Genomic DNA, 23,931 nt, shown 5'->3' on the forward strand with positions numbered 1-23,931 from the left:
ATCATGACAATTTTCGAAAGAATGTGAGTGGTTTTCATGTCAAGGACCCCACAACCCCCATCTGAAAATATGTTGTTCCAGGAACCTCTCAGAAGCAAAGATTTGAGTTAAAAACATTCGCTCTGAAAGAATATGTGTGTGTATATATATATATATTCAAACATTTGCACTACATTCACGATTTTTTTCAAAAATAGCAGATCTACAAGCTCGTATCGCTGCACTCTGTGTGTCACGCTATGAGCTTGTAGATCTGCAGATTTTTCAATAGCTAAAGTATAACATAATGCTTAAAACACCAAAAGGGGTTCCCGCCCTGAGTGTTGGGGGAAGCGAGAGGAGGACATACACCATGAGAGTAAACCTTTCCAATCAAAGCTGCACAGAGGCCATTCCATGTGGTGCTGTGTTGTTACACCGCAGTGGAAGGAAGCATTAGCTGAGGAGCTTAGGGATAATATTTCGCGCCAATTCGTCTAAAAGCGCCAAATCTTGCACAGATGTAGCCCAGGGCATGCTCAAGGCCTATTCATAGTCTGGATTCTCGGTGGTGAGGTGACCACCGCTCCGGTGGTGAGCTGAGACCACCGGAGCTGAAATAACATTGAGCGGTGGTGAGTTAAAAACAGAGAGAAGGGCTGGAGCGGTGGCGGTGGTTTGCTCTTAAAACACCATTAACCCATTCTGACCTGAGATCAGATTCATACGAGGTTTCCACTGGACACACACTGGTCTGATTTACCCATTCTGACCTGAGATCAGATTCTAAAAAATGTCAGTCGTTCTTTGATTTTTCAAAAAATAGCAGACCTACAAGCTCTTAGCGCGCCACTCGGTGGCGCGCTATGAGCTTGTAGATCTGCTATTTTTCAATAGCTAAAGCATAACATGATGCTAACACCAAAACGGGTTCCCGTTCAGAATGGGTTAAAACAGCCTATACACTATAAAAATTGCCTACATTTCATTATGCTTTAAATAGCATGTGACGTGTCAAACTAGGAGGTTTTCATGATTCTGAATGCATTCCAAGCATTAGTTTTGCACGGAAAAAACACTCCTTTGGGCAAGTGGCTAAGGGGCGAATTTAGCCTAAGGAGTGTTTTTTGTGCAAAACTAATGCTTGGAATGGATTCAAAATCATGAAAACCCCTATAGTTTGACACGTCACATGCTGCTTAAAGCATAATGAAAATTAAGAAAATGTTGCCTTACTGTATTAAAGGCTGTTAATGGTGGCCATTATGGATTTGGCCGCTGTGGCGACCCCGAAGGTCACCGGCTCGGGCACCCTGGCTAAATCGTTAAAGCACGCCCTGGACGACATCTGTGCAAAACTTTGAGCTTTTAGACAAATTTGCGCGAAATATCCCTCATCTCTTCCTACCTAAGCTCCTCCACTACCATTGTTGCTTACTGCACATCAGGGCCGGGGTAGGCAAGTTAAGACAACCTTAGGCAGTGAAGCAGGGTACAAACATGCTGCACATTAGGGCTGGGGTACGCACCCTTAGGCAGTGAAGCACGGGTACCAACATGCTGCACAGAGCAGGGTGATCACTGGCACAAGTGAGTAAGAGAAGATTCTTCTCTTTAACCCATTCTGACCTGAGATCAGATTCTAATTTTTCAGATTCCGATTTAAGAAAAATAGCAGATCTACAAGTGGGAGTGTAGATCTGCTATTTTTCAATAGCTGCTAAAGCATAACATAATGCGAACACCAAAAGGGATTCCCGTCCAAAATGGGTTAAATTAAATATGGAAAAAAAAAAGGTTAAATTAGGTCCTCCCTCACATACCTGCTGTACATAGTAAATCCCCAGTATTTATATTGAACTCTGTGAGTATGTATAAGAATGTAACAAAAGGGACCCTAGGGTGCATTTGTATTTTACTGTTTAGTGTCACTACTAGTGTGATTTATTCCATTGATTATGTAAACAGACTAAAGAGGGCAATGATCTGCTAAACACACATTGCTTCTCAGCGAAAGTCAACTTCATGGGAGGTACATACAGTAACTCAATGCAACAAAGATTAACATTTTATTGTAGATTGAATTTTAAATGTGCAACATTTCGGTCTTTCAACCTTCCTCAGGCAAGGTGAAAGGTCTCCCTCCTTCTCCTGCACGTTTTCTGCGTTATCGCCTACGCACCGACGGTTACGTAAGTCGAGTGTGCGGACGAAAGTCTTCTCTTCAATATTGTAGAGAACTGAAAACTTTGATTTGAACACACCAATACCCTCAGCTCACACCCAACCGATCACTTCATTTCCCTCTGTGATCGCTGGCGTGCACGCGACACACCCCACCAGTTAACTGGCGTGCACGCGACACACCCCACCAGTTAACTGGCGTGCACGCGACACACCCCACCAGTTAACTGGCGTGCACGCGACACACCCCACCAGTTAACTGGCGTGCACGCGACACACCCCACCAGTTAACTGGCGTGCACGTGACACAACCCACCAGTTAACTGGCGTGCACGTGACACGCCCCACCAGGTAAAAAAATCCACAGCACATCCCTGCACTCCAGCGACTACTTTCCAATCACAGCACGTCTTTTCCGGGAATTATCAATTATTTAAATGCAAAGGGTCCCCCGTGCGTCACCTCCTCTCCAGATACCCCACACGCACCAGAGCTGAAGGAGCTGGTGCTCAACCTTTTTCCATGTCAAAGACCCCCAGAATTATCTGCATTTGGCCACAGACCCCCCATCTGAAAATATGTTGTTCCAGGGACCCCCCAGAAGCAAAGATTTGAGTTAAAAACGTTCGCTCTGAAAGAATATATTTCAAAGATTTGTGCCACATTTTCACGATTAAAAAAAAATAGCAGATCTACAAGCTCGTATCGTTCCTCCTCGGCACCACACTATCCTAGTGTAGTGTGTCAGTCCTACCCAGCAGCACGGGCCCGCCTGCAGTTCCAGCTTTAACCAGTAGGCTTGACGGCTTCAACGTTGGCCAGCCTTACTGGGGGCTTGGTGACAAGGCATTAAATTGCCCGTTCAGAGTATGGGAAGGCAATGTGGACTCCCCATTACAGTAGCTGAAAGGACAGCCAATGAGGAGAAAGTCATGAAAAGTCATTTCGGCTCAGCGACTGAATATAGAACAGATTGCTCAACAAGCTGATAAAGAAACTACTGTCAAGTTATTGCTCAGTGGGAACAATTTCAAACAATCTTGACCTTTGATTTCTTTTTAAGTAAAATCTTTGTTTCTGGGGGGTTCCTGGAACAACATATTTTCAGATGGGGGTTGGCGGCCAATTACATATATTTTTTGGGGTCCTTGACATGAAAACGTTTGAGAACGACTGACATAGATTAGAAACATGGGGTTTTTCAGAAAACTATCAGGATTTAGAAGTCGTTTGTTGTAGACAATCTTCCGCCGCAGTCTGAAAACACACCTCTTCAGACTCCATCTTAGCTCATATAGCACTTGCCGCAGTACTTGACCTAGCCTCGACCTCCTACAGGCGTATGAAAAGGCTCAATTTATATATATATATATATATATATATATATATATATATATATATATATATATCAGTGTGTGTGTGTATATAGCATTTTATGTAAACATAGCACTGTATAATAACACTGTTACTCTTTTAGCTTACGTATATGTTTCATGATGAATACATACTTTGTATGTATTTGATGTATTACCATGATTATTTTATTCTTTGTTCTTGCTTAATGTAAATCCCTCTGGATTAAGAGCGTCTAAATCCATCCATCCATCCATCCTAAATTGTAAAATGGAGAATGGTTCCTCAGGTTTATCCGGGACAAAACGGAGGTACTGGTCATCGAAACGGAGTCAGAGAGAGAGAAACTAACACATCTACAGTACATTGAAGTCGCATGTACATAAAATGTACATGTTATTAATATTGTTCACATCAGGAATCAGCAAACCAGAGAGATTTAGTGCACACATTCTCCCTGGAGTCTGGAGCACTATTGTTCTCCCTGGAGTCTGGACTATTGCAATGCTGTCCTTTCTGATCAAACACAAAATGCCATCAACTACTTGACAGAATACACAACTCAGCAGATCATAAATTATGTTGCCCAGGAGTCAGGACCAGAACAAGAGAGCACACAATGTGCATTATCGTGTGTTGGGCACACCACACAAGGCTCCCAATAGGACAAAAAAAGACAAATAACTGCAAATGACAGTAAAAAATAAAATGTTGCATGCGTCTGCACTGGTCCAACGTCTCTCACACACACACACACACACACACACACACAACACCCCCCCCCCTCCTTATGGCTAGGGGAAACACTGACATCAAACCTGACAAATCACTGCAATGCCGCTAAAGTATTGACCCGTTAGTTTTAGAATCGATTATCAAATTATTGTATTAAGTCTATAAAATCGATAAATGATCTCAGTCCCGATTAAATGACTGACATGGTATTATTAACCCATTCTGAACGGGAACCCATGTTGGTGATAGCATTACGTTATGCTTTAGCTCTTTAAAAATAGCAGATCTACAAGCTCATAGCGCGCCACCGAGTGGCGCGCTACGAGCTTGTAGGTCTGCTATTTTTGAGAAATCGAAGAACGACTGACATTTTTAGAATCTGATCTCAGGTCAGAATGGGTTCATCAGACCAGTGTGTGTGTGTGTGTCCAGTGGAAACCTCGTATGAATCTGATCTCAGGTCAGAATGGGTTAAGACATGTTATGACTCATGATGTAGGCCTACAGTACCCTAACCAGTAGATCCCTCATCATGGCCATCTCTGGTCTGCTCTAAACCAGTGGTTTTCAACATTTTTCGTATCAATTAAAGGCTCATTATTTATTCAGCATTTGGACCACCATTTTGATGGCATTTAGCTTCTAATAATATCTTGTTATTGTTGGATAGGGTTTTGTCCACAATTCTGATGTATTGATGGTTGGTACCATTAGGCAAAAGTTGATCAAAATAACAATTATTCTTACATTCTCTAATTGTGTAGACTTTGTGTAAATTAACCCATTCTGAACGGGAACCCATTGTGGTGTTAGCATCATGTTATGCTTTAGCTATTGAAAAATAGCAGATCTACAAGCTCATAGCGCGCCACCGAGTGGCGCGCTACGAGCTTGTAGGTCTGCTATTTTTGAAAAATCGAAGAACGACTGACATTTTTAGAATCTGATCTTAGGTCAGAATGGGTTATTCAGACCAGTGTGTGTCCGGTGGAAACCTCGTATGAATCTGATTTTAGGTCAGAATGGGTTAAGTAATGCAGGTGTTTAACAATAATGTAACTCTTGAGTGTGTAAGGGTCCATTTGGTGACCAACTCTCCATCATTTAGGTACATGGGGACCACCTGGAACCCTCTCTCAAGGACCACTGGTGGTCCCCGGACCGGACCACTGGTTGGAAACCACTGCTCTGAGCCTATAAGGCACAGGCTAATGTAATGGTCCTAGGGCATGGAATGGCTTTCTGGAGGACATGAGGCACTGAGGGTGTCAGAGGAAAAGGTTAAACAGCCCTCTAGACTGGATTTATTGCACATTTATTTGAGTTCGACTTGCACTTTTTACAGATATACAGGTATGTGTGTATGTGACACACACACACACACACACACACACACACACACACACACACACACACACTATGAATGAAATATACAATACAAATGAAATGAAAGAGGAAGAGAGAGAGAGATCCCTGGATATTCATTTTCGTGTTTTTATGTTAACTTAATTTTTGTGTTACTTATTATGGTTATTTCCACTTATGTTCAGCCCTTGGAGCTGCATTTGCTGTAGGGCAGGCTATCACTAGTAAATAAACTGATTTGGTAACAGGTACGTTCAAGTAACTGATTGATTAGGTAACATACTATATTCCACATATTGACAGACCTTTGAATGTCAGTAACGTTGATATAGTGAACAGCTCGATCGGGACCAAGTTTATTTCCAGAGCCTGATATTAATTCACAAAATATAACACCAGGAAATAAACAATAACAAACTTGGAAACTCATTTTAGAATGTTTTGTCAAGATTGAAACGGTCTCGAGTCTAGACTACACAAAATGAACGCACGTGTGTGTGTGGATGATCGTATACAATAAATCACATTTATTTATAGTTTAATAGGCTAGGCTTGCTGGCTTGCCTCATACGTGCTACATATTTTGACCCGACGGCACTAATACGGACTTTAGCCTCAAAAAGTTTTGTTTATGCCGAGCCACGAGAAGGCAGACTCGATCGAGTCCCGTTTGTTTTTAAAAAAGGAAAGGATTCTTATTTTCTTACCTTATGTCACGGGCTCACAGCTATAGTCTCTCTCACAGATAATAATGCACGCCAGCTGGGGGGAAAGTTGTTGCTTGGCAGCTTGTGGCGGCAGAGTGGAGCAGAAGTATACCGGTATACGTGCCGCCCCTGACAGGCTGTTTATGTCTTCATAGACCGTTGACACTAGCTGGCTCAACAATTATATTCAACTAGATCACACACTACGCGGGTATAATACGGGGCGGTAAAGTTTCTTGTCGCTGAAGTGTTGCCTATAATTTGTAGTCACATTGTTGCGCCACTGACTGACAAAGTCCATGCATATCACACGATACGATACGGGATCCGTTTCATCTGCCCAGAAGCTACGGACGGTCTGAGTGAATGTGTCTACGTGCAGTAAAACCCTGTCCGTTCGGTTCACTGTCTGTCAACCAAGCGAACGACGTCAGAATATAAACCACACCCGCTGACTGACTTTTGCAACACGTCCCCAGCATGGCTGCTGCTGCAAAAACAACACAACCAACTCGTCATAGAAAAGCAATGACACTAAACAAACAAACAAACAAAAACATTTAAATTCGATATACCATATCAAACACAAAGGTATGTATGCACTTAATGTAAATATTAGTAGGCCTATCAATAGAGGCAATCAATCGACAACAAGCAACCTGTTGTACTCCACCATTTTCTGATGGATTGAAAATGGAGGACTCCAATTGAAACAAGCCAATTAGTGCTTTCTGGGGTTTTTTTTAATCCTCTTAATAGCAGTATAGCAGTATAACTGCTTTCTTGTGCTGATTCTACAAACTGTTAATACAGTTTTAAATCAATCAATCAATCAATCACCTGCACAGTTTGACCCCGGTCAAGTGAGAAACAAATATTTCCACTGTGAAGGAGCTTGCACACCACAGGCTCCATTTTCGTCAAAGCTAAACCCCTTATATCCCTAAACTTCTTTTTTACTATTTTGAAAAACATTTTTGAATAGTTCAACTATCCAATCTACTATAGTCACGTTGTGAGCTTGTAGACTGGCCATTTTAACTATTCAAAAATGTTTTGCAAAATATTTTTTTTTAAAAAGGCAAAGAAGTTTAGGGATAAGGGGTTTAGCGGTGATGAAAATGGAGCCCCACATCTCTGTGTGTACATACTGTGTATAGTGTGTATGTCTGTAATCCATTATTACCACTAACATCGTGGTATATAACGGGTATCGCATATACTAGGGTAGGGTATGTATTCCTGAGTTTCATTTTTCACTGTTGCCAACTTGCATCGTTCCCAAGTAGGCTGCTGGTGCCCGACAGGCACAATTAAAGTAGTTGCTTTTCAAAGCAGCAAGTGTAGGTTTGTTAGTGGGCATTCTCACCACATTTCTAGGCCATAATATAATACAACAGTATTTAGATTTAGACTTCCCCAGATGTATCGATACTATAGAGACCGTAGACCAGGGGTGCCGAACTCAACTTGGGGCGAGGGCCGCATTGTTGGTCAAAAGGTCACTTGATGGGGGCCACAACCAGTTGGCGTGCCGTAGACGGATGGATGTCTGGCAACGTGAAACTGGGGAACAACAGTGTTCAAACTATAAATTCACCACGTCTCTGTATCAGGCGCGTAGCGTGGATAAAAATTATTGACTGGGCCAATTAATTGGAATTGCGGCGGCTCCTGTTGTTTTTCTTGTGTTTTCGTCTCCCTACCCGTCTTTTCAAAGTTAGACTGGGCCAGCTCTAAACAGACCGGGCCACCAGTGCTCCGTCGGACCTCCCACTACACCTGCAGGATTCCCCACACCTGCCATTTGATTACTTTAGTCGGTCCACTCTTCAGTTTGCACTCTACAGACATTCTCCAGATTCTCCACGCAGACGTTTACCATGAACTGCACAAGGACTTCCCAGACAAGGCCAGACAGACTGACATAGAGATCTCCATATATACAGTATATGGGCACAAAAGGGACACAGACAGACAGACAGACAGACAGACAGACAGACGGTGGCAGACGGGCACAGGTCTAGTATAGAGGGTATGCGCATGCTTAACCCATTCTGACCTGAGATCAGATTCATACGAGGTTTCCCACTGGACACACACTGGTCTGATTAACCCATTCTGACCTGAGATCAGATTCTAAAAAAATGTCAGTCGTTCTTCGATTTTTCAAAAATAGCAGACCTACAAGCTCATAGCGCGCCACTCGGTGGCGCGCTATGAGCTTGTAGATCTGCTATTTTTCAATAGCTAAAGCATAACATGATGCTAACACCAAAACGGGTTCCCGGTCAGAATGGGTTAAAGTGAGTGGCACATCGAGTGGCAAAGCAACATGCAAAGTGAGTTTAACATTGTGTAATGTTGTTTGGATGTACGGTACGGGCTGTCAAGACCAGAAAGTAGTTTTTTGCCACTCAGTAGGCATTCCTGCATAACTTCCGGGTTTGATGATGATGTCACGCGCATATATACCCTCTATATCCAATTCTCACACAAACGCATGCATGTGCACGCACACACGCGCAGTCGCGCACGCACGCACGCACGCACACGTTTACTTTACAAGGTACTTGAACCAGGTCCATTTGTCTGCCTCCCCACTGTGATGAACGAGGAACAGTGGATCAGGTTTTATAAAAAGTAGCCTAATGCTTCCACTGTTCCACAGCATGTTATTTTAGTTTTGCTAATTGACCACTCTTTCCCAATTGGAGGCCGTATGCTGTTTCCTTGTTTTCAATACGGAGCTGGGGGGGGGGGCATGCCAGCTGTGACGTCCATGATGGTAGTAAACTATGAAATATGAGGTATGAGGAAATATTGCTTCCTTTATGATGAATTCCTGTTCTGTTTTTTAACTATATAGAAGTGTCTATTTGTACGTCTCTAAATGTTTTGATGAATTGAACATGGTGGACCCTGTTGTAAACAAGTGTAATGCTTAATTGGGTCGTCCACTCACAGTTAACAGTCTTTGTATTGAGTTTGTTCTTGAAATGTACTGTAATTCTGCAAACTGTTAATAAATATTTCAATCAATCAATAGCTACCTATAAAGAGCGCCTCTTTGTCTACTCTAAATGTAAGCAAAAAACAGGGACAACAAAATGGCTTATGCACAATTAAAAACAGGAGAGTCTGCCAACAGAAATATGGTTGGTTACCAACTCTCCACCATTTAGCTGCATGGGGACCACCAGGAACCCCCTCAGGGACCACTGGTGGTCCCCAGACCGGACCACTGGTTGGAAACCACTGCTCTGAACCTAAGGCGCAGGCTAATGTAATGGTCCTATAGGCTGTCCTATAGCCCATGGTCCAAAATGATGAGAAACGAAGCTAACTTTTTTTCAAAATTTCAAAAAACATGGGCTATAACCCATCGTTTTTTTCATTTTTTCATTTTTGTCAAATCATCAAAAATGATGAAAAACGGCGCGCTATAGTATGCCGTACGATATGGGCTATAGCCCATGGTCCAAAATGATGAGAAACGAGGCTAACTTTTTTTTCCAAAATTTCAAAAAACATGGGCTATAACCCATCGTATTTTTCATTTTTTCATTTTTGTCAAATCATCAAAAATGATGAAAAACGGCGCGCTATAGTATGCCGTACGATATGGGCTATAGCCCATGGTCCAAAATGATGAGAAACGAGGCTAACTTTTTTTTTTTTTTTTTTTTAAACATGGGCTATAACCCATCGTTTTTTTCATTTTTTCATTTTTGTCAAATCATCAAAAATGATGAAAAACGGCGCGCTATAGTATGCCGTACGATATGGGCTATAGCCCATGGTCCAAAATGATGAGAAACGAGGCTAACCTTTTTTTTCAAAATTTCAAAAAACATGGGCTATAACCCAGGGATACTCAAATAGATTTACCTGTGGGCCACATTACAAAAATGGCAAGGGGCCAGGGGCCAGTAGATAAAATTACGACATTAATGATACTTGATAACTTCTCTCTTTCAATTGCTTTATTTTCGCAAAATGTATCAAAGTACAATGTGCATGCACACAATATGTAAATAAATAAATGTGTTACATTTTCTTGCATAAACACAAAGAGCTGTTTCCATAACTGCACAAATTATTGCACATAACATGAGTAGCTCTTTGCCTGCCTGCCTGCCTGCCTGCCTGTCTGTCTGTCTGTCCATGAGTAGTTATTTGTCTGTTTGTCAATGAGTAGCTGTCTTACTGTCTGCCTGTCTATGAGTAGCTGTCTGCCTGCCTGTCTATGAGTAGCTGTCTGTCTGCCTGCCTGCCTGTCCAATTGTCCATGAGTAGCTGTCTGTCTGCCTGTCTGAGTAGCTGTCTGCCTGCCTGCCTAATTGTCCATGAGTAGCTGTCTGTCTGCCTGTCTATGAGTAGCTGTCTGCCTGCCTGCCTAATTGTCCATGAGTAGCTGTCTGTCTGCCTGTCTATGTGTAGCTGTCTGCCTTCCTGCCTGTCCAATTGTCCATGAGTAGGTGTCTGTCTGTCTATGAGTAGCTGTCTGCCTGCCTGCCCAATTGTCTATGAGTAGCTGTCTGTCTGTCTATGAGTAGCTGTCTGCCTTCCTGCCTGTCCAATTGTCCATGAGTAGCTGTCTGTCTGTCTATGAGTAGCTGTCTGCCTTCCTGCCTGTCCAATTGTCCATGAGTAGCTGTCTGCCTGCCTGTCCAATTCTCCATGAGTAGCTGTCTGTCTGCCTGTCTATGAGTAGCTGTCTGACTGCCTGCCTGTCCAATTCTCCATGAGTAGCTGTCTGTCTGTCTGCCTGTCTATGAGTAGCTGTCTGCCTGCCTGCCAGCCAGCAAGTTGGTTAACAGAAAATAAATTGTTATGGCTGAGTAAAATAAAATACAATAAACACAATTTGCCTGAAAATAGATTACCCAGCTATGACCTTTTTCATGAAAAAAAATGAGTAGTGATATGGCTGACTGAGTAAAATAAAACAATCTACCTGAAAATAGATAGCTATAAGTGAAGAGCAATTTCCGCAATTACCATTTCCGCAATTACCATTTCCGCAATTTCCGCAATTTCCATTTCCGCAATTTCCTCAATTTCCATTTCCGCAATTTCCTCAATTTCCATTTCCGCAATTTCCATTTCCACCATTTCCGCAATTTCCGCAATTACCATTTCCGCAATTTCCATTTCCGCATTTCCGCAATTTCCGCAATTTCCATTTCCACCATTTCCGCAAATTACAATTTCCGCAATTTCCATTTCCAACTATTAATGGCAGCTGGGTTTCATCATTCAAATAAAATTGAATTCTGTCCGTTTAGCTATAAAATTATGTCAGGGAATAGGGATACACAGTATATGTTGATACCAAGTCCATGTGCATCTATGGACGCATAAACAGAATGTAATGAAATCAGAGTTATATACTGTATATATCCACAACACCAGGTGCCATTTATAGAAAAGGTCTGATATCATGATCTCCGTTTGGACCTTTTGGAGCGAGAGTCTGTAATGTGTGTATCCACAAAAGCTCACTCTTTTAAAAGGATGTTATTGATGTCCGTCCCCCCCCCCCCCCCCCCCCCCTCCCCGGTTGGATCAATAACCCCTGTATATCTGAGTGTAAAGACATTGTGACCTGCTTTTGCAGAAATGCACTACAGGGCTATAGTGATAACATTGTTGCGGTGTTTGGATATGCATGTTTTTAAGGGTCTTGATGTTTTGCCAATATAGGCAAGACCGCACGGACATTTGAGCATATAGATCACATTTGCTGTATATAATAATGTCATATTTCTTCCCTGTGTGTGGGTGGTTAAAATATTTTGATTTGCGTGTAAAGTTGCATTGTTGGCATCTGCCACATGGATAATTGTATGGCACTTAAGAAATGTGTGGATGCTGGGGGAGATAATTCCGCCCTATAACCAGAATAATTATTCCGCAAATTTGGGGGCCTCTTACAGTACCGTATGTACCACCCGAGGGGGACGAGGTAAACATTTTTTAAGGACAGGGTCTGTGTCTATGATACCAATGATTCTTAATGGCCTTCTCTATATCTGTAGATGCAGGTGAATATTCAAGTGCACAGAAAGAACACTCTTTGTTCAGCCTCTTTGTGTCTCCTGTCGGTGGTCTCTGTGACATACCGGAAACTCTTTGTGGCGCATGGTGGGTCATCCAGGTTTGTTTGTACCCTTTCGTCTTGAAGCGGCCCTCCGGGGCTCTTCATTAGAGCTGCAGATTGGTCTAATGCGGTTGAACTGAGAGATCCTTTTCAGAGAGAGAGAGAGGATGATATGAGTCACCATGTAGAATGGAATTCCTATCAGTAGGTTTCCGGTTCTTGTCCAGAAAATGCATTTCTTTTGAGCTTGCTGCCATGGTGAATTTCAGATGTTCATTTTGAGCATTCATGAATTGATGGAAATCAGCGCGACACGTTGTGAGCTTGTAGATCGGCTATTTTCAGCATCAAGGACCGCCAAAATACATTTTAGTCTGTAGACTTTAGTTGACTATAAAATCGCATGACATTTAGTCGACTGAAACTAGACTAACACGTGTGACTATACACACACACTTCACAAGTGTAAATAATGTATTTCTTGTTGTTTTTGTTTTTGTTATTTTCCATACCTATGTTTGATTACTTTGTCTTACTATTTGTATATTACTATTTGTTAAATTGTATATTAACTTTGGTGAGAACCACATATAAGCCCTCCCTGGGTTTCTTTTCTCACCTGCACACACTTCTCTTTTATTGATGTTACCTTTTTGTACTGTTTTTATTGTGCGAAATAAACTAAACTAAACTAAACTAACATAACATTTGACTAAAACTAAGTGAGAACTATTCAACTAATCAAAATCAAAATTTGCTGCCAAAAACAACACGTTGCTCCGGTGACAGATTGTCAGCCACTTTATATTCTTTTCTCTTGTTCATAATCATAGAAACATCATAGAGAGGGGTTTTTTGATTTACAGTAGGTGGAATAAATGTAGATTTATACCTCTGAACAGGGTCGGAACATCTTGTGAGTAGGCTACAGTAGGTATGTCGGTCGTCCGCTGTCATGAACATATGAGTGCTTTCTGCAATCTACAATTACACAGGATTGACAGGAAATATGCAAGGCATTATTAGTTCTATGAAAATAGAATATTTCCAATAGATTAAACAGCTGCGGTATCATAGAAATGTGTGTGTGTGTGTGTGTGTGTGTGTGTGTGTGTGTGTGTGTGTGTGCGTGCGTGCGTGCGTGCGACCCAGAATGTCTAGGGATAAATGGGTAAACAATAACATAACATATGAACGGGACAGGAAACCTCACTCAAAGTTGAAAAAGTCTTTACTTTTTGACTTCTCAGTCAAAAAGTTTACAGAGTTACAAAAGTTTGTTGTTTCATGCAAACAAATGGCTCAATTACATTGAGGAAGTTAATAGACTTTCAAGTATATAAGCAATCATTTATAATAGAGGATCAATAGTAGACGATATTATAAATAGGATAAATATTTGAGTGGAACAGTAAACTCACCTAACTGAAATCTAACCGCAAATTGGGGAATTTAAAACTACAACTTAACCTGACGTTCCTTCCCGAAGGGAACTATAACATAAAACAAAAGGATAAGCAAAGTGAAACCAACATAATGAAAAGCAAAAACAGCAAGAGCTTTGGTTATAGCGGTGTCATCTCAAAGAGCCGAATGAAGCTTTTATATAGGTGACGACTCTTTAACATTCACAGTTAAAGCCAGACTGCAAGTCGACCTTCCCCCCACCAGACTCATTGCTTGCTACCACACCACAGAACAGATCACTGGAACCCTGTCAAACACTCATCTTGAATGGATGTTATGCACATACAGTAGCACGCCATGATAGAATAGTGGAACTCATAGCGAAAGGACAAAATATCATGCATCCTCCTCGGTGAGAATGTTCAAACATTCCTGTGTCATTCCATCCATCCATGGTCCAACTCTGTGATGATAACCCAGACATGCTTAGACAGCCAATAATACACCAGATGTTGTCGCGGTCGATGAAGAGTCCAGAGAAGTGTCTGTATTAGAGATAACCTGCACCTTTGACCACAGCCTATAGAGGAAGCCTTTATGACCAAGGTCATAAAATACCAACCACTCCTTCTACATAACATCTCAGAGCTGGGCTGTACAGTATAGGTGCAGACTATACTACACTGGCTAAGTGTTAAGTGTAAGTGTTAACCCATTCTGACCTGAGATCAGATTCATACGAGGTTTCCACTGGACACACACTGGTCTGATTAACCCATTCTGACCTGAGATCAGATTCTAGAAATGTCAGTCGTTCTTCGATTTTTTCTAAAATAGCAGACCTACAAGCTCGTAGCGCGCCACTCGGTGGCGCGCTATGAGCTTGTAGATCTGCTATTTTTCAATAGCTAAAGCATAACATGATGCCAACACCAAAATGGGTTCCCGTTCAGAATGGGTTAAGTGTTAAGTGTGGCTAAGTGTAGTATCTCTGCTATAATTGGCAGCCGCCACATATGGCAGAGAGACGCTGCTACTTATACCCATAGATACAGTAGATACAGTAGAGTGACATGCCTGTTGTAACATGAAAACACATGCCATCATTTTGTAAGCGTAACTCTACACTGCACCTTTACTATTTGTGTCCTTGTATGCATCTCATTTGTGTGCAGCATGGACATAAATAAATGCACGCACGCACGCACGCACGCACGCACGCCAGTCATAAGTGTACATGAATTTGCCAGATGCTTAAAAGAAATCGGACCCGTCTGAAGTGAGTGGTGCTGTGCTGTACTGTACTGTACTGTACTGTACTGTACTGTACTGTACTGTACTGTACTGTACTGTACTGTACTGTACACTGTGTGTGTCCTTGTGTTAAGCTGTGCAACAGCGACACTGAAAAAAAAACGCTATATATAACGCTATTTTCATGCTCGGACACGGACACAGCTGTCTATAGGAGTGGTTGCACAACTTGCACCACTCAAAAACTATAACTATACATAAAAAAAACACTTTGGTGAATTGACATAGTAGACAGTTTGTAAAGGTAACGTGTTGTCTCTTTGTTACTTCTAAATGTTTTAATCTTGGGCGCTATACACTCTGCCAACCTGGGGAGAGCAACGGACTGACCACATGCTTCCTTTCTTTGTTACTTGTTCTGAAAGGAATCATTCTTCACTTATAAATTATTATCCCCCAAGCAGTTCCAATACTTCCCACCCCGTGTGTAGCTATAGAACCTCAATTTGCTTTGGTGAACTCTGATTGGAAAAACCTTTGCACCCTGCACACAAATCAGTGTTTTTCATTTCGGTGCGACGTGTGAGGGCAAAGGAATTATGAATAAATAAATGAAAAGAGTGTGCCCTCTCATTCCGGAAACAGCTGGCCCAGAGAAAGGAGAAGTCCTACATGCCCAGGATTAGATTGATCCATCAGTAAGAGGAACATGGAAGGTTATGCCCCTATCAACAAATTCCCAAGGGGTGCCGTGGAGTTCACTCTCTCTCTCTCTCTGCCAAACCTCCTCACTTGTTGTTCATAAACCATTCCTAGTGTCAATGTCAATCTGCAGAGTGCACAAATTTACACTCATAATGGAAACTGCACTTATCTCTTTGTCACAAATTTTGAATGTTAAGATGATGACATTTGAGAGTTATGAGCGGGTATTGAAGAAGGCAACCTGCTTGCCAAAACGTTGGCTTGATAAAGTTTCTAGCATCGTGACTACGAGCTGTGCGGTCTCTTTTCTTTCTTAGTCAACGTTTTTATCTCCTGCGGTCAGCACCTCCCCACTACTGGTGTGCGCTTCTACCTTTTTGAATGTTAAGATGATACAATATAATCTGTGTATAGTATTGTATAATTATACAGTATCATTGAACATATTAATGATGACCATTTTCACTCTGGCACTTTTATATGAGCCTTTGTATACAGGCTACTTCCTGAGCTTCTAATTCTTCTGATTCTAAACCAATGGCTCTCAAAGTGACCAGCAGGGACCCTCAGGGCCAAATGGACCCGTCTTAAGTAAAAACTAAAGTAGCCTTGCCGAGCCATGAGGCCCATAGGGCAGGAGCCTATCTCCTGTTTCTGTAGCCATGAGGCCCATAGGGCAGGAGCCTATCTCCTGTTTCTGTAGCGTGAGGCAGCTTGATGTACAAGTACACCCCCTGGACATGACGCTAGTATGTCATAGGGACTTATACCCCCAATCCAACCCTCGATGCTGAGTGCCAAGCAGGGAGGCACTGGGTCCCATTTTTAGAGTCTTTGGTATGACCTGGCCAGGGATTGAACCCCGACGTCCGAGTCTCAGGGCGGACAATCTAACCACAACAAGGCCACTGAGCTGGTCTGAGGTCAGTCTCAGGGCGGACACTCTAACCACAAGGCCACTGAGCTGGTTTGCAGGTCTTATGTTATGTTTAGTTTTGGTTGTTGTTGTAATCATAAAACGTTTGAGAACCACTGCTGGTCCTACAGATGCATAATGCTTCCAACAACAGGAGTATTATGGAATCACCAATCGGTCCGACAGTCGTAATCGATCAACTACAGACCGTGCTCAGGCCAACAGCCTGGAGAGGCTTGTGTGTGTACTGTACTGTACTGTACTGTATGTCTGTATGCAGAATGTGTAATGAACCACATACAGCAGTGGTCCGGGACCACCAGTGGTCCTTGAGGTGGTCCCCAGCTAAACGATGGAGTTGGTAACCCAATGAACCCTTATAGATCTTTAGTAGTTGGAAACCCAATGAACCCTTATATAGATCTTTAACTCTTGAGAGCGTAAAATGAAACCAAATGGACCCCAGTACGGGTTCATTTGGTTTCATTTTACGCTCTCAAGAGTTACAGTATTAATTGTTAAACATCAGCATTATTTACTACCCAATGAGAATGCAGAAAATAATTGGCTGTTAATTGTCTCTCCTATATGTAACCAACAGCAGGTTTTGAGTCTGAGAGACTAAATCTGATCAAATGGTGGTCCGTGGCTCAAATGCCAAATAAATGATGGTCCTTGATATGAAAACGGGTTGAAAACCACTGACATGATATAGTATTGTATAAATCACAGAGTTGGACACTCTGGGCTGTATTTTGCGTGTCTTAAGTACCAGGTCTTGTTCCCTAACTTGAGTAAACTAAAGACCTGGAGGCGTGATCAATGCTCTTTGGCCACTCAGAATAGCCAAATGGCATTGATCACGCCTCCAGGTCTTTAGTTTACTCAAGTTAGGGAATAAGACCTGGTACTTAAGACACGCAAAATACAGCCCTCTGTGTTGTAGTCGAACGGACCTGCACGAGAAAACGGAATCAAAACCGGCCTGACCTCCCGGGTGACGAAGGCGAGGAGGTCTCAGTGCGGTCAGCGGTTCAGGGTGACCTCAGGATGGACCGGGCATCACACTGGACATCACATGACATGCTGGCAGCTTTGTAGAAGTGAGAGTGGGAAGTTGTCCTTTAGTGTGGCAACCTGGCACGTGTGGAGCTGGTGGTGGTGGTTGTTGATGGCAGTGGTGGGTCGCTGTAGGGGCAGGGGGCACGTGTACAGCTGCTGGTGGTGGTTGAGGGCAGTGGTGGGTCGCTGTAGGGACATACGGATAGTGTCAGAGGGGCAGGGGGCTGAAATCCCCTTAAGAGGGCACTTTTGGACAGAAATAGCAGATCTACAAACTCACAACGTGTGGCAGCGCGACGCGTTGAGAGCTTGTAGATCAGCTATTTTCGGGGCACAACCCTGCAGCACTCTTCAGCTAGTGTAACGACATGGATTTAGAAACAAATTTGTTCTGCGCAAAAATACTGAGTTCAAGTTCAGGAGACTTCGGAGAGAAAAAAAAAGTAATTATCCTGAATGCTGCCTTCCGGCATGGCATGGCATGGCATGGATAGGAGTTGCATTTTGCATTTCTTTCACCATAGTAAAAGCTGCATCGGTGCACCGTTTTGCAGACGGGTAAAAGGGCAGCTAGGGGCCGAAAGCCCGGCCCCTTTGATGTCTATGTGTGCACGTTCCTGCATGGGTCGCTGCATTACTGCAACCTCGATGTTGTAGGGAGTCACGCAAGAACAGTTCATTTGATCTGGTTAACCCATTCTGGGCGGGCACCCATTTTGGTGTCAGCACTATGTTATGCTTTAGCTATTGAAAAATAGCAGATCTACAAGCTCATAGGTCTACGAGCTTGTAGGTCTGCTATTTTTGAAAAATCGAAGAGCGACTGACATTTTTAGAATCTGATCTCGGGTCAGAATGGGTTAATCAGACCAGTGTGTGTCCAGTGGAAACCTCGTATGAATCTGATCTCAGGTCAGAATGGGTTAATAATAATACAGGGGGTGAGAATGAGAACATCAAACGGTTTCTGCTGCTTTGGGTAAATTGGGGGAGAGGGAGGGTTTGGGGTGAGTAAGCATCTGTTATTATTACAGTTAAAATCTTGGTATTGATAAGCAGATTGCAAGGTATGCAGTCATTGCAGTGACCCAACTAATTGTCTGCTATATACACACAGATGGTGCAGCTCTGCTCAGACGCAATGGAAATTACTAGTCCTTTTTTGCTTTGTGTTTTTGTAATGATAAAAGTGATGATAAAACACAAACAGTCACATGCAGGACACCATCAACAGTAAAGCAGATATGATACGGTGCTGCAGTCCAGCTTGAACTATTACATTACTCCTGAGAGGGAGAAGTAGCAGCTATATAGGTAGCCAAGTGGTTAAGTATAAAGCAGACTTGTTATCCAAAGGTCTCGAGTTCAATTCCAGCCACAGTATTAAATGTGTACCATGAGTAAAATACTAATCAACCTATACCTGCTCAGTCCTATTAAATTGCTTTGGTGCTAAAAGTGCATCCATTAATAATATCCCTTGTGCAATTTGGAAAAACATTATCACAGTATCTAGGAGCTAAATGGGTTTGCATTTGTGCACTAGCTGCATTAGACAATTGTCATATTCACATGTGATGTATTACCATGTTGGCACTTTGGTGGTGCAGTGCATGTCCAGTTGTTACAAGTGATGCTCCCCACCTGCTCAGAGTCCAGGCTGGTTCGACCGCGTAGCGTAGCGTAGCGTAGGGTGAGCTGGGAGGGATCATCTCTGTTGACTCCTGTTCTGAAAGATAGTAATGTTGTGTGTGTGTGTGTGTGTGTGTGTGTGTGTGTGTGTGTGTGTGTGTGTGTGTGTGTGTGTGAGTGAAAGACAGATAGAGAGACTGAGAGGACCCCAGATAGAGCCAGAGGATCACTGATGTGTGGCAGACAGTCATTGGGACATTTTCACCGCTGGTTTCCTGTAAGAGGGAGCTCACCTCACTGTGCCATGCGTTCCCAGTACACGTCATGTGGGAGGAACACTCCTCTTCCCGAAAGCAATTAAAACCTTCCCGCAAGAAACAAGGTTGATATTTTGGCCTAGTATAAATCTCACACTCTAATTTCCACACAGAAGAATTAACTCTCCCAATGAACAGATATGAAAAACCTAACAGATCAGTCTTGATCACATAGAGATAATTTTGACCTGGGTTCACATGTGGCTGCATGCAGTAGAGACATTCAATATTTAGCTTTCATTTTTATTTGTGTGATTACATAAGGACTGCCTACTGGTGCCCTCTATAAAAAGGCAGATGTGAAATATGCAGGATAAAGGTTTTTCCTTGGCCTCATGCAGCACTGGTGTGCATACAGTGAGTTTTACACAGATCAGTGCAGTTATAGGTAAAAATGCAAATGGGCATGTTACAGCCCCCACCATGAGTCATGAACTACTTTCAAATGGCATTTCTTCCTTGGCCAATAAGTAGGACTGTGAGGTGCACAAAAATACGGAAATGCCGTGCTGTGTTCAATTAAGGCCCTTTGTTCACAACGGAGCACTCCTGCAAACTTGGAAGCCAATCTCAGCCAATCAGGATGGAATAAGAAAAATCTTGTTTCGTTCAATGACTGTAGAGTATTACTACATGTGTACCACCGATTCACGTAATGTTTGGACAAATTCTGCACTATATTAACAGGCCCATGTCATGTGAATATGTTGGGGCAGAGGTTCTGCAGAGATTAGCTGTACACAGACATACTGTATGTACATAATGATGGACAGTTACACAGGGTGCATAACATATTGTCTCTGCCAGGCCGAAAGGTATGGCCGACACAATGTTTTGCACAATATCAGGGAACTTTGAGTGAAAGATCAGGGAAGTGTGAAGAGCCTGGCTGTCACATCTGAGAATGAAGAGCCTGGCTCACATCTGAGAATGAAGAGCCTGGCTCACATCTGAGAATGTCATATAGACTCGACTGCAAGCTAAAATATTGAATGTCTCTGCTGCATGCAGCCGTGATGTGCACCCATGGGTCAACAACTTGATTGCTTGGCATAATAGGCAGAGCACAAAAATAGATTACATGGAAAAGTTACAGCCACAAAAGAGTAGCGGCATGTGGCCAGTTGTACTGTAACATAAAACATAATCTCCTTCCTTTTGTTTCTCTATCTCACATCATTATCCAGATCCAGTCCATCTGTCTGTCTGAACAGCAGGGCACCTCACCCCTTTAATACTAAAGCTAGTCTGGTGCTAGCTCTGGTCCATAGCTCTAATGCGTTGCAATTAGATGAAACGCATTAGAGCTATGGACCAGAGCTGGTCTGGTGCATCACAGGAGCAGGGACCGTTGCAGAAGATCTAGACATGGAGCAAATTGAACAGAGCGCTCAGCTCTGAGGTGTTGCATTTTAAACACCTCAGCCAGGCTCAGTGGATAATAAGGATTCATCCACTGATGTAGTGCTATTATATATTTTTAGAAGACATGTGCGTGCACACATGCACACGCATTTTCGTGCATGTGTGTAAATGACAAAGAACAAAAAAACTATTGTATGCAGTAGCTATATCTGAAAGGTATCAGTCCATGCCAGCAGTGTGTGCATGTGACACACAGATAGACAGAGAAATGGAACCCAATGGGAGAGAGACAGAGAAAAGAGAGATTGGTCTCTGCATTTAGACCTAGCACGATATTCTACAAAATGTTATCAGTGGTTCTCAAACTATTAATATATGTATTATTTGGCCACCGACCCCATCTGAAAATATGTTATTCCATTGACCCCCCCCCCAGAAGCAAAGATTTGAGTTAAAAACTTTCGCTCTGAAAGAATATATATTCAAAGATTTGCGCTACATTTTCACTCAATTTAAAAAAAATTGCAGACTTACAAGCTTCTATTAAAACACCTAAAATATGTTATTTTCTAAACCAAAATGCTCATTTAGGACTCTGTCTGTGATGTTAATGATTTATAAACTAGCATCTATCTAATATCCATCTATCTTTGTAACCGTGTTTGGAAAAGTGCAATATAAATAAAATGTATTATCATTATCTAGGCAAAAGCACTGGAAATAATGAGGGCTATATATAGGGGTCAACTGGTGTCTGAAGAGATGGGTTTCAAGTTTAATAATCTAGATCTTGAAAGTAATACTAGTAGTAAACTATAGTACAGTACTAGAAACAGCCGTGAGGAAGCTTCCTGAAGGTTTTACAAGTACAGGAACATTCACAATCTGTAAAAAACGCTTCCATTCCGTTTTTATTTACAATTAAATGTTATAAATGGCTGGCAGTCTTTGTAATGTGTCACAGTGTAATCAAATGCTACTTAAAAGTATACAGTTGCATGTCAAACGCTTTAAGATCACCGGAGTAAATCATTCAATTTAACAATTTGCTTGAGAACCTGTTTTCCTTGTACTGGATACTAAAAAGTCCTGGGAACGCGACGTCGTAAAATGGCAGGGTCACGTTTCACTTAAATGTTTGATAAAAGCCATTTAATAGCATGACCAAAAGGTCCACGAAGGTCCAGCATCAATCATGAGATATTGACTGTTGGATAAGAATATATATGGGAGTATACAGTGTGTTTATTTCATTTCATTATGTGTTTTATTACCGCTTGACACATTAACTCATTCTGGACGGGAACCCCCTGTTGGTGTTTCAAGCATTATGTTATACTTCAGATATTGAAAAATAGCAGATCTACAAGCTCATAGCGAGCCACCGAGTGGCGCGCTACGAGCTTGTAGGTCTGCTATTTTTGAAAAATCGTGAAAATGTGGTGCAAATCTTTGAATATATATTTCAGAGCAGAACATTTTTAACTAAAATATTGGCTTCTGGGGGGGTCCCTGGAACTACATATTTTGAGATGGTGGTCCGTATAGGCCCAATAGAGATAATTCTGGGGCAATTCCTTGACATGAAAAAGGTTGAGCACCACTGACTATATAGAAACATGGGGTTTTCAGAAAAATGTTGGGATTTAGAAGTATTTCATTTAAATCGACCTCAGTCCAAAATGGGTTAAGAGCTTTACACAACGTTGATGCCAGACCCGCAGAGTTGGCTAGAGTTGGATTTGTTTCATGTACTACACTACAGTATCTGATGTACTCTCTACACTACAGTACTCTACACTACAGTAGATCTAATGTACTCTCTCATCACACTACAGTATATCTAATGTACTCTCTCATCACACTACAGTATCTGATGTACTCTCTCATCACAGTACTCATCACAGTACAGTATCTCTGATGTAATCTCTCATCACAGGTCAACTCCAGTAATGAGTCAGCCGTGCAGGTTCAATGGAGAATAATGGCTGCACAGTCAGTGATATTACTTATCATTTCCTGAAAATGTTCCGGTAGCTCATAATTGAAATGGGGGACGTAACCTGATGGTGGTTGTTACTCTTCCACTCTGTGCCTTCAGACAGTCAGCACCATTATTCTATTACAATGAATTCCCTTTCCTTTTTAATGTATAATATTGCCCACTCTGCATCTGCTGCATGTCTCTCTGCCCTAGTTCTGTTATTCTTTCTGAGGTTTTCTACACTTTGACACCCAAAGCGGAGACCAACGGGCTCCTGCCCAGCAGTCCCAACAGGATATACTTAACCCATTCTGACCTGAGATCAGATTCATACGAGGTTTTCCACTGGACACACACCGGTCTGATGAACCCATTCTGACCTGAGATCAGATTCTAAAAATGTCAGTCGTTCTTCGAATTTTTCAAAAATAGCAGACCTACAAGCTCGTATCGCGCCACTCGGTGGCGCGATATGAGCTTGTAGATCTGCTATTTTTCAATAGCTAAAGCATAACATGATGCCAACACCAAAATGGGTGCCCGGTCAGAATGGGTTAAAACATATTCCACTAGTTACCTCATGAAGACGGCGTTGACGGATAAGAACAAGAGGTGAACGCACCACTGTCATGGACATTGTTTGGACATTGACGTTTCACAGCTTCACATTCAATGTAATGTTATACAATTTAGGCATTTAGCAGACGCTCTTAATCCAGAGCGATTTACATTAAGCAAGAACTAAAAAAGCACAAAAAAGCATCACATAAAAAGCATTCATCATGAAACATGCGTAAGCTAAGAACGTAACAGTGGAATATCTATATAATGAAACTACCGGTATACATACCAGTAAGACG

At 42.2% G+C, this 23,931-nt stretch overlaps 1 protein-coding gene across 3 annotated transcripts in view; it reads right to left on the minus strand.

Annotated features, from left to right (window-relative positions):
- Positions 1–6,659, minus strand: part of LOC308334301 (estrogen receptor beta-like) — a 272,603-nt gene extending 265,944 nt beyond the window's left edge. For all 3 annotated transcript variants that reach the window (XR_013965882.1, XM_080790980.1, XM_080790979.1), the window contains exon 1: positions 6,324–6,659. The gene's annotated coding sequence lies outside the window, so the exon portion shown is untranslated. The remainder of the gene's footprint in view (positions 1–6,323) is intronic.
- Between the last annotated feature and the right edge of the window lie 17,272 nt (positions 6,660–23,931).

The sequence above is a fragment of the Protomyctophum bolini genome (assembly GCF_963924005.1).
Source record: "Protomyctophum bolini genome assembly, chromosome: 19".
Classification (NCBI taxonomy): domain Eukaryota; kingdom Metazoa; phylum Chordata; class Actinopteri; order Myctophiformes; family Myctophidae; genus Protomyctophum; species Protomyctophum bolini.